Source organism: Artibeus jamaicensis, unplaced genomic scaffold (genome assembly GCF_021234435.1).
Source record: "Artibeus jamaicensis isolate MK-2021 breed Jamaican fruit bat unplaced genomic scaffold, CSHL_Jam_final scaffold_369, whole genome shotgun sequence".
Lineage (NCBI taxonomy): Eukaryota > Metazoa > Chordata > Mammalia > Chiroptera > Phyllostomidae > Artibeus > Artibeus jamaicensis.
In genome coordinates, this window is record NW_026522042.1 from 40,257,719 (window position 1) to 40,270,433 (window position 12,715).

The 12,715-nt window shown below is 38.1% G+C and overlaps 1 pseudogene; it reads left to right on the forward strand.

The window, feature by feature from the left end:
- The first annotated feature begins 2,259 nt into the window (after nucleotides 1-2,259).
- On the forward strand, nucleotides 2,260-5,442 carry LOC119053309 (60S ribosomal protein L15-like; annotated as a pseudogene).
- The last annotated feature ends 7,273 nt before the right edge of the window (nucleotides 5,443-12,715 follow it).

Sequence of the window (12,715 nt, forward strand, 5' to 3'; positions counted from 1 at the left end):
GCAACAATCATCATTGAATGAAACCTTAGGATGGGAACTTTACCATGAGGGATAATAAGGCTGTTAGCACATGACTGATCAATCTTCGCATCTCTAAAAGTGGAAAAACAGGATATTGTGTGTCTCATGATATCAAGGACCACGGCATGGAATGAGAGGGAGTTGACCCTGAGTCTAATCAATTCTTTTGCTCCAACTTTCATTTACAGGAACTACAGGGAATAAAGGAGCAAGTTGAATAATACCACAAGAAAGCAAACATTGCTCAGGCAACTTACATGGTTCCTGCCATTACTTAATGGCAGGGAAGAAAGGGAAGGGGAGTGACTGTGTCAGATGAAAAGAAGCTAAGAGACACACCAAATGTGTGTAGATGTTGTTTGGATCTTTATTCTAAGAACTATAAAAACATATTTTTTGAAGCAATCAGGAAATTTGATTGTGGTCTGGATATTAGAGGATGCTGGAGAATTATTGTTAATTTTGTTAAGTGTGATAATGATATTTCGGTTATATAAGAAAATGTCCCTTCTTTTTAGCTATTCATATTGAAGTATCATATGATACTGGACATGACACAGTATCTGGGATTCACTTTAAAATATTTCAGCAAAGAAAAAAGGGGAAGAGATGAAGCAAACATGGGAAAATTTTTAATGTGTTGAATCTGGGTAAAATCTGTTCTGGTTACTATTGCTGTGTAATATGTCTCCTCAAAATTTACTGACTTAAAGGCAATAATCATTATCTCTCATATTTTCTCTGTATCAGAAATATGGAAAGGTTTGGCTGGGCAGTTTGGCTCTGGAAATTCCTTGTGTGGTGATGGCTATAGCCATAACAGGTGGAGGGGATGGGGGAGCAGGCAGGGTGGGGGAAGGAAGGCTGGAACGGCTTGAGAATGGCCAGGAAGCTCCCTCTTTCTAAATTCCTGTATGCAGTAGTCATAGAGCCTCTCCCTTTGATTGCTCCCTGAGGACAAATTTGACCTTTCTCACATAGGGTGGCCTCAGGACAGACAGAATGCTGGCTTGGCAGCTGATGTCTTCAAAAGCTAGTGTTCCAGTGATCAAAGCAGAAGCGCATTGCCTTCTACGCCTCACCTGGGCAGTCACCTAGTGCCACGTCCTCTGTAGTGTACTGGTTGGAGCAAAAGCAAGAAGCCAGTCCATTTTCAAGGAAAAGGTTCATAGATTATCTTTTGGTGAAAACACTGTCAAAAAAGTTGTGGACATATTTTAAAGCTGCCACATCATCCCACATATATGGTGAATAGTCCCCAACTCAAAAGACCACAAGAGTTGGCATCCTATTTATCATGGTTACTCATAAGTGGGGATTTTTCTGATTCCTCCAACCATGGAACAATTGATTCTTCCTGAAATTCCCATATATTTTGTAGATTTATCTAGAACTTTATAACTTGGAATCTCTTCATTACTTTATGAGATATCACTTGTGAGACACCAGCCCCCGTGCTGGGTCCACAGCAGGAACTCTGCAAATGTTGGTAATGTCTGTAGTTTTTTGAATCCTCAGACTTTTTTTACTGTTTGAGCACTCCATTAATAAATAAATCATAGTTGGTGAGACCTCATGAGTTTCTGAAAGGCCTGGCACTGGTACAGTTTGAAGGAGAAATGGAACCTTTGTAGAAACTAAAATTAATTCCAAAAGGTTGCAGTTGGATTGGAGATAGCAGGGAGTAAGCTATTATATAGGCCAGAGGCCCTATTTTGTTTTTACTGCCTTTCAGCTTTCTTCTTTCCCAGATTGCCGGAGCAACAGAGAAATAGGAGCATTTCCCTTATGTGAAGTATGAACACATCATGCCAAAGCTTTTCATAGAATACTAATGATGTTTAGAGTACAGTATGTTTTAAAATATTTCTGAAGAGTAAGCAAAACACACACCTGATTTGAATCTGTAAGAAACCTCATATTTTCTTTTTATATCTTAAAACTCAAAGGTGACCTTAAACAATAAGACACTGAAATTAATTTGTAATTTTAATTAATGTGTAGTTTCCCAAACTGATAAAATGTTAATCAGATAATTACTATAGCTATTCAAAGAAAGAAAAGCTAATGTTTTCTTTCCCTTAAAGAAAATTAAAATATTTTAATATTCTAATATTTTCTTTTCCCTTAAAAGTTTACTTAAATCCTAGCCAGTGTGGTTCAGTTGGTTGGATGTTGTCCTTTAGACCAAAAGGTCCCTGGTTTGGTTCCTGGTCAGGGCACGTGCCTTGGTCGTGGATGCAGGCCCCAGCTGGCGTGGATGCAGGAGGTAACCAACAGGCGTTTCTCTCTCACAGCGATGTTTCCCTCCCTCTCTTCCTCTCTTTCTTCTCCTCTGTTTAGGATCAATAAAATAAATATTTCCCTTAAAATTACAGGTCACATAAATAATCGTCTAATTATAAATTATGAATATTTATTTATTAAAACACTTTATTAATTTTCATTGATGTAATTGTTCTACTTAACAATAAAATTACACTGTAGTGTTCAAACTATTCACTAATAGTCTTCCAAAGATTATATAAACTTCAGTGCCTTCACTTTTTCTCTTTAGCAACCTTTATTTATCCAGTGATGTTTGTGGAATTGATATTTATCTCCACATACCTTGGTCTAATAAGTTTAAGAACTCCATGTTCCCAATCAGTTGATTATGATATATCATAGGGCATAAAATTTCAAAGGTTAAAAGGCTATTGACTGAATTCAATTGTGATTTTATATCACAGGCCAAAAAAAAAACCCAAAAATTGCAAACAGATGAGGCTAGAGTCTTTACATTCTCAGCAAAATGGCTTATGTACCTTCTAAATCATGTCCTGTAAGAAGAAAAATGCCTTTTTGTAGATGACACTTTATTGCAATCAAGAGTAGGCCTGAAAGAAAAAAGAGAAATACTAAATATATTTTCATTATTACTTTTTTGTGTGTGATATGTTCTGACAAAAAATAAGGCAATTTCTTAACTAAGAAAGAAATTCTACTCTGCACACAACTCTCATTGATGTCAGTAGGAGTTCTGTGAATGGAACAAATGTTGAATTTGACCCTGTAATGTTTAAACTGCAATCCTCCCTGCTCTTGGCAGAGCCTGAATTCCTACTGAAAGGCATTGTAGTCTGTGCAGGGATTACACAGTGGGTTAATAGTCTAGTTTTTCACTTCTTTAGCAACAGATGAAACACATAATACCTTCTTTGAGAGCTATTACATACTTTTTAACACAAAAGACTTTAAATGAGGTGGTGTGAGAAAGTAAAAGGTAGAGTCTGTGGATGGAAATTTATGTTGGTAATGATTCTTAAACTACCCTTTCTACTAGTCACTCAGAAACATCAGTGAGTCATACATTAAAGGAAAAGAGACAGACACCAAAATATTACAATACACATTGTGTAGCATATCAGTATGGAGACCATGCTCACTCTATTTTTGTTATACACAATTAGACACGTGCAAAGAATGATTATCAGCAGTATTCCAACACTGGCATTTTTTTGTAAAATGAGATGAAGTGATTATAAATGAGATTGAGAGAAAAAACATAGTATCATCGTTTTCAGGTACATTTCTGCAGTACCAAATTGAATGACTTATTTTTTATATTCAGTCCCATGAATAAAGATGGGACTCCAGTCATGGATCTAGCACCATCACTGACTGCCGATCCACAAAAAAGAGCCTTGTGCTCTGGGGGAAAGGCCTCGAAATGCCCTAGTCTCCACAGTTATGTTCAGACACTCAGAAAGCGCCGGTATCAGAATCCTGTTTTCAGTTGTTTGTACATGGTGGAGTATTTTCCTCTTATTTGTATACTTCGTGAGTCCTTTATTTTCTACAATGCATACAGGGTGCCTTTATAATAAAAAGAAAGGGAAAAAAGAAAAGAAAGGGACCAGGTTTTGTTTTAAAGAAGCAAAGGAAGAAGACAAAGAAACAGGAAGTATTTCGAGATGAAATCAAAACTGCTTTTGTTTTTATTCGATAGAAGCTTGTGAGTTATGAAAAAAATCCCCAATGATTAAAAGTGAAAATGTTGGCATAGTTATGATGTGGGAAATCTACAGGTACAAGTATTCAAAGTAGACACAGGGGAACATAGAATGTAATGGTTGGCACGTACACTCTGTTTCAGGCTGCTGGGTTCATATTCCAGTTCTGCAACTTCCTAGCAAGGTGATCTTGTGCAGGCAGGTTATCTATTAACTGGCATCTTACTTTATTATTCTGATAAGGATGTATTGAAGAAGAGGAGCGAGTCAGAGGCTTGGGCGAAGTACACAGAGGCCAGGCTGTGCTGCTTGGATCAGCTGTGGATGTCAGATACTTTCTTCCAAAGGTAGTTGAGAACAACTGGGAGCCGCAAGCCTCAGAGTGTCTGCAGTTAGAGTCGCCCTCTGTTCCACTGACTTTCTACTCCAGAGGCTCTTGGTACAGCAGAACCCTGTGTCCTTGGCTATCAGACTCACTCAAAAAATAAATGGCCTTTAGTAGCTTTTGTTTCTTTTTAACTAATTCACAACTGTGCTTTTATTATTTTTCATATTATAGTTTCTTTTTAGTTTATCCACACTCAATGCCAATGCTATTCATTTTTTAAAACCTTTTCTTATATATAGCATATTGAAATTAATTTTATTCTTGGCTTTTAGGAAAATTTAGCCTTAAATTTTTTCTCTACCTGCTCTTTGTGGTGATTTTTAAACTCTCCTTTTCTCTCTCCCTTCATCTGTTGTATTTTCTACAAACTTATTTTAATCTTTTAAAAACATTTTACCCGTCTGGCTGTAGCCATCAGATAAGCCAAGGTGGGCATTTACAAGTGCATCCAGGAGCTATGGGGGAAGAAGTTGTCAGACATCATGCGCTTCCTTTTCAGGCTGTGCTGCTGGCAGTACCACCAAGCTCTCTGGGCTCCACAGGAACACCTGCTCCACCTGCCCCACCTGCCCTAAAATTCACAGGCTGGGATACAAGGCCAAGCAAGGTTATGTTACATACCGGATTCCTGTACACCGTGGTGGCCGCAAACACCCAATTCCCCAGTTCCTAAGGGTGCGACCTGTGGCCTGTCCAATGTAGTGCTAACCAGCTAAAGTTTGCTTGGTGCCTTCAGTCTGTTGCGGAGGAGTGAGCTGTAGGCCACTGTGGGGCTCTGAGAGTTCTGAGTCCTGACTGGGTTGGTGAAAATTCTATGTATAAATTCTTTGAGGTTATCCTTACTGATCCATTCCATAAGGCTATCAGAAGGAATCCTGACACCCAGTGGATCAGCCAACCTGTCCATAAGCACAGGGAGATGCGAGGGCTGCAAGAGTCATGGCCTTGAAAAGGGCCACAGTTCCACCACACTATTGGTGGTTCTCATGTGCCACTTGAAGAAGGCGCAATACTTTCCAGTTCTACCATTACTGCTAATAGAAGTAATGTTTGTGAAATTCTCACCTAAGAAACAATTTAGGACAGTAAAGGGAAAAAATTTACTGAGCAGTCCTAACCTGTGTCTAAGCATTTCACCTTCCTCCCAAAAAACACAAGCTTCAGCGCCCGCTCCAGCTTCTCCACCAACTACCAGATTCTACCTCCATGCAGTTGCCCAGCCACTGGATCTACTAGGCAACAATGAGGCCAGCATCTATGCAGGCATTGTGTTCTTCAGCTCCCAGATCTACGTGCCCCACTCCACAGGGTCTGGGTCAGCTGAGTGACCAAGCTCTGGCTGCATGGATGGCTGGGGGCAGGCATAGGGAGCATCCAGAGCAAGAAGGGGGCTATGAAACCCCTGAAGAATCTTCTGGCCTCCTATCTGGAGAGGGTGAGGAGACTAGAGGCTGATAATCAGTGACTGGAGCGCAAAATCCAGGAACATGTAGAAGAGACCCCAGGTCAGAGGCTGGATGCATTATTTCAAATGCACCCAGGACCTGGAGGCTCAGATCTTTGCAAGTTCTGAGGACAATGCCCGCATCGTTCTGCAGACTGACAATGCCTGTCTTGCTGCTGATGACTTCAGAGTCAAGTATGAGACAGAGCTAGTTGTGTGCCAGTCTTTGGAGAGTGACATCAATGGGCTCTGAAAGGTCAATGATGACACAAATATCACATGTCTGCAGCTGGAGAGAGATCAAGGCTCTTGAGGAGGAGATACTCTTCATAAAGAACCACGAGGAGGAAGTAAATGGTACACAAAATCAGATTGCCAACTCTGGGTTGACCATGGAGTCGGATGCCTGCAATCTCAGGACCTCAGCAAGATCATGGCAGATATCCAGGCTCAGTATGACGAGCTGGCAAGTACAGATCTCAGGAGACTGAGGAGAGTGCCACAACAGTCATCTTGCAGACTGCTGAGATAGGAGAGGCTACGAAGACAGCCACAGAACTGAGACTTTGTTCAGTTCTTGGAGATTGACTTGGACTGGAAGAAAAATCTAAAGGCCAGCCTGGGGGAGGAGGACACAAACTGTGCCATGCAGATGGAATAGTTCAACAGGATCCTGCCACACTTGGAGTCAGAGCTGGCCCAGACCTGAGCAGAGGGGCAGCACCAGGCCCAAGAGTACAAGGCCTGTTGAACATCAAGGTTAAGGTAGAGGCTGAGATCACCACTTGCCATCACCTGCTGAAAGAAGGGGAGGACTTTGATCTTAATGACACCCTGGACAACAGCAACTCTATGCACTCCATCTGAAAGACCAACACCCACAGGATTTGGATAGTAAAGTGGTCAAGATGCTCAGAACTAAGGTTCTGAGGCATTAAGGCAGCAGAAGTGGGGCGCCTCTTGGGGAGTACAGGAGGCTAATGAAAAGTTCAGAGACCATTGAACATAAAAAATTTTTTACTTCATTTCTTAAGTTTTGCATTAGTCTTTTTAAAGAAAGTAATTTTTATAAAGATTTTATTTATCTATTTTCAGAGAGGGGGAAGGAGAGAGGGGGAGAGAGACATTGACGTGTGAAACATCAGTCAGTTGCCTCTCACACGCCCCCAACTGGGGACCTGACCTGCAACCCTGGCATGTGCCCTGATAGGGATCAAACTGGCAACCTTTCCGTTTGCAGGCCTATGCTCAATCCACTGAGCCATATCAGCCAGGGCAAGAAATTACTTAAGCCAACTTTTTTCTTTCTCTTCTTCTTCTACCAGATCCCATATTTTTTCTCCATTATTTGTTCTTATAATAGTTGGCAGGAAGGAAGTCCAAGGAAGTGTGAAGAGTAGACAGACTTCACCTCACAAGCAGAGGCAGGAGAGAGGCATTCTGTCCCCTCTCTCACTCCTATGGATACTTGGGCACAAGCCTTCTTGGATCCTTCACAAGATTCTCCAGCCCCCAAAGAACCTTAGTCTATGAGCCTGGGGGAGTTTGGGAGTTAATTCCTTTCAGGGCCTTAAGCTCATTATTGTACTTCTAATGTGTTAGAACAATTTACTAGAGTCTCACCCTGTTCAACTCTTATTTGAGGATCCTAAAATCTTAAAATCCAATGTTTTTAAAGTGTGTGATCATTGGAATTTGGGCAAACTGTGGCAAATATCCAGAAACCTGGTGGTCTGGCCTAGGGTAATATGCTCAAAGAGGGGTTCACTAGAGTGTGGCCAGACCTGACCCTTTGGAGGTGGTGCTGTGGGCTTCTCTACAGAGATTCATGGACAGGGGGGCACCAGAAAAGCTGTGTCCAGTTTCTGGGACCATGTTTAAGTCAGTTTAATTCCAATTTATTTGTCATCAAATTGGTTCATTTCCCTTCCTGTCAAGATCATAGAAGCACCTGTGTTGATTTTGCTCATCAAGAGAGCTGAAAAGGACTTACCACCCTAACTACAACAAAAACAGCAAAAGTTAGCTAGAGTTTCAAGTTTTCCTGGTTTTTAAACAGATCCCCACCTGATTTTTATTGTCTTTTTGTGTTTCTTTTTTGTGAACTGCTGGTTTATGTCTCTTGTAAATACTTCTATTAGAAAAGAAACTAATGGTTGACACAGGGGAGGGAGTTAGGAGGGCTGGGTGAAAAAGGTGAAGGGATTAAGATGTACAAATTGGTAGTCACAAAATAGTCATGAGGAAGTGAAGTACAGCATAGGGATTATGTAGTCAATAATATTTCAGTAACTATGTAGGGTGCCAGGTGAGTACTTGAAATATTAGGGGGTCACTTTGTAAGTTATAAGATTAATCACTATTCTGTACATCTGACACTAATATGAATAATATTAAATGTGAAAAAATACTTCTATTCGATTATTTTCTTCTGGATTTATAAGAGCTCTTTATATATTAGGAATATTAGCTATCATTTCTTATACATGTTATATTTTCTCTTAAGTTGTCATTTATCCTGTTTGTGCTGTCTTTTGCAAGCAGAAGTTTTAAAAATTTTAGTTCTATCTGTCCAACATTTCTTTGGTGGTTTCTGGTTGTTCATTGTTTGAATTATTATGTAGCAGCAATGTGGCATAGTTGAACACATACTGAACTGGGGGCAAACTGGGTTCTAATTATGCTTCTGCCACTAATCAGTAGTGTGATCTGGGGCAAGTCTTCAAACCTGAGTTCCCTCACCTGTGAAATGTAGCTGGATTAGAAACCAGATGACCTCTAAGGTCCCTTCCTGATTACTCAACAACTACTGAAAATTCTTAGATTCTAAAGTCTTAAAAGCTCATTTTTTTAAATAGCCCAAACATTCCCCCTGAAACTAACATTCTAATTTACCTAGTAATATTTTCATAGTATAAAATGTAGTCAGTGTCTCAATTATCAAAATTTAGTAAGTTTTGGTATCTGAATTAATGAGTAGAATTTTTATATAAAATGTGATGAGCTTATATCTACTTCCTCCTTATAGGCTTTATAGAGAATAGACTCTGCAATTAATATGTAATCTAAAGTAAGCATACTATAGATCCACTATGTCAATGGACACTGACTATAGCTTACAATAATTTATTAATGGTAATGAAAATTATTACTAATGTAAGAAAAAAGACATCTTTTATTTATTTGATCTTTCTAGTATGCTTTCATAAACATCATCTCATTTGGTGCCCATGATAACCCTATGAGATATATAAGATAGGGCTTATCATTTCATTTTATAGATCATGAACTATTGCACAGAGAAATCAAATGATTTGTCCAAAGTCACCAGTTAGTAAATAGTAATGCCAGTGCCACAGCTTTTCTGAAAGATAATATGGATTAGAAAAAAAATTTTTAGCTAGGTTTCATTAGTTCAGAAAACAAAATAGAAATATCAGTTATTTATGAGGTAGGGTGGCCAGAAATCAAGTAAATGAAATAAAATATCAAGACTAAAAAGGAAAAATTATGTTGAAAATTGTAAAATAAATATTTGAAAACTATTTCTTCTCTACATATTTATTTCTGCATTAGAAAGTACAAACCCTTTGGAAGGAAAGTGACATTTCTATTAATAGTTTGGTATGCTGTATACTAGGAGACATGAAAAAATACTATATAAAGTTTTGTATAAGAAAACAAAAACCTTCAGAGGAGTTTCCAGAGGTAGAAATTTTAGTGTCCATTTTAAAGAAAAACTGGAAGTGTAAGAAGAAAACTAAAATACTGCATGAGAGATCTAATGGTTGACATTAATTTAATGGCATAAAAACAAAGAGACAGATTAGAGAAAATACAGGAGAAAAGAACATTAAAAATATGTTATTATTCAGATCAGCATTTTTGAAAGAAATATGCAGTCAATTCCCAGAAAATATTTTTTTTCTAATGGAGGAAAGTATGAATGTGAAAGTATTTCCAGAATTATTTTAGAAAATCCGATTGAGAATATCATTTTCCAAATACTGATTACACCTGATTTAGATGAGATTTATCCAGTATTCTGATTGTGATATGGTCATCATCAACAATGATTTAGTCTTGGTTTGAAATATGAGTGACATGCTGCTTACATTAAAAAAAAAAAGCTTTTATGAAACATAGCATTTTAGAGCACGGCATGTAGCCTCTTGCTAAACCTCAAATTATGCTTGATACCAATGCATTGGCTATTTTCATGACATATTTGATATTAAACAGTTCTTTAAGACAAAAATACTACAGAAAAAAGTAAAGTGTCAGCTTAACAGAAAAAGAAGTTTTGTAACTCAAAGGAAGATAATATTTTTCAGCGAAAGCCTGCATTGAAAAGAATTAAGCAGTAGTATTTAAACTTTTCTGTTGTTGATTTAATATTGTTATGATTCAGAAAATAAGTGTACATATTGACACATGATTGAAATAGGTTATGATTCATACCAGGGAAAATTCGAGATGGGAGGTAGATCAGAAGGTAATAAAGTTGGAAATTATTGGGGTGACTATTTGCTGCAGTTGTCCCAGGACATCCTGGTTTTATATCTCTTGTCCCTGTGTAATTATTATTAATGTCTATTAATTAACTCTCAAAAGTGTTATAGCTGAGATGATACACTACATAATGGAATCATGGTATATATTGTCAGTGCATTTTAAAGTACACCATTAATAATAGCTAACACTTTGGAGTCTGCCAAGCACTGTGCTAAAGCACTTTATGAGCATTGTCCCATATAATTCTCACAATAACCTATGAGGATGTTAATATTATAGTCCCTGTTCTCGACAGGAGAAAACTCAAGTTTATGTTTATAGATGCTCAGAAAAACTTTCCCAAGGTCACTCAGTAGCTAAGTTCCAAAGTCAAGCAGTCTTTTCTGGAGGTCAAACAAATAATCACCATGCATTATTTATTTTCTTCACACTTAAAAAAATTGTGGGACATCTATAAATAAAAATTAACTATGGTAGGCAACAAAATGCATATGATAGAAAAAGATTATCAAACATACATGAGGGGAAAACAACTTCAAAACTTTTCATAAGCTTTTCACAAATAGAGGTAGAATTCCCTGTGATTCATAAAATGTTTGAAAGACAGAAATATTCTACAGATTATTCCACTCCCAAAGTGTTATAAAATCCTCAATTTTGACTGTACTTGCATGCACTGCCTCTTTTGAGCCCAGTCATCCCTTTCTCACACACTTGTCACGGTAACCTCCTGAACTTTCTATCAAGGGTTAAGATGGAAGTGAAAACAGGGGAGTCAATTCCTGTGAAAAATACATGTTATAATGTGTTTTGATCAGGTCCAATGCTTCTAGACTTTTTTGCTTTTTTAATTTAATCTTTATTGTATTTTTTCCATTACCATTTAGTCCTCTTATGCCTCCCACACCCTCTAGATTTTTCTGAATCTAACTCTAAGCTAGCCCAGAGTATTAACTTTTCCCAAACATTACTGTGATGAAAAAAACTTTGGTTTTAGGTAACCAGTTCATTACTTGGTGTTGAGAAAGGGAGAAAAGAAGAAAGATGGATCATTCTAAACTTTCCTCTGCTAACTTCACATTGCTTCTACACAGCTCCTTGGCTGACATGGGGAAATGACAGGAGGACTCTGGTTAACACAGTGGAACCCTGGCTGGTGTAGCTCAGTGGATTGAGGGTGGGCCTGCAAACCAAAGGGTGGCTGGTTCACTTCCCAGTCAGGGCACATGCCTGGGTTGCAGGCCAGGTCCCCTCTGCAGGGCATACAAGAGGCAATCACACATTGATGTTTATCTCCTTCTCTTTCTCCCTCCCTTCCCCTCTAAAAATACGGAAAGTCTTTAAAATAAAACAGTGGATAAAATAAAGTCTTTAAAATAAAAGTCTTTAAAGTGGATAGGCTCTATGCTGAGAAGCATTTTATTGTGTTTTGTTTTCCCCTATGGATGCTCTGTGCATTCCTTGGAATGAGTAAGGCCTTGAGGCTTTCCTTCAGACATGTGGCTTATTGCCAGTAAGCAGTAATTCCTCTCCTGAACTCAGCCATTGGAAAGGGGAATCCCAAAGAAAGAATTCCTTGCCTTTCACAGAGAATCACAATGGGGAAGATCAAGCTGTATTATCAAGGTATATTACCAACCAATATCAACTTACTCTTTAAGGTGGTCCTGGAGTTCAGTTTATTATTACAAAGTAAGTCAGCTTTGTTTAAGGTGGGGTTTTAGTTCTCCCTTTAATCATAATTGAACATTTTAAGTACATCTTAGTTCAACTATGGGAATATTTTCAAAGAAAACTTATCTGTAAAGTACAGAACAGAAATGCCTTGTAAAAAAAAAGTGGGAGATTTCGCTATATCTGCATGTGGTACACATATGAGTTACAACTAAGTAGTCAGTGATGAATAACAAAGATGAATCATTACTTCTGATTATTGAATACCCTGATCATGTAGTTATATCACCATTTTGTATGAGCACAGAATTCCTACTGAAGACATTTTAGAAAGGAATTTTAAAAGAAATATTTGTCAAATAGGTTAATCAGTAAGTGTACCCTATCTTCCACCCTTTTAAAACCAGTGTTTGGGGGTTCTTTCTTATACTTAAATATCAAATAACGGGCAACTTATTGTCTATACATCTGTACTCTCAATATACTGCTCCCCAAAGTTAAACTACGTTTTCTTATACTACCTACTCATCAGCAGCATATGACATCTCTATATTCCCTCCCTTCAAAAGCTGCTTTGGGAAACAGTCTGATGAATTAGGTATAAATAACTAATAAGGCTTAAAATATTACCTTTCCCAGGATTATGGCTTTGTGCTGGAGAAATATACTGAAAGGGAT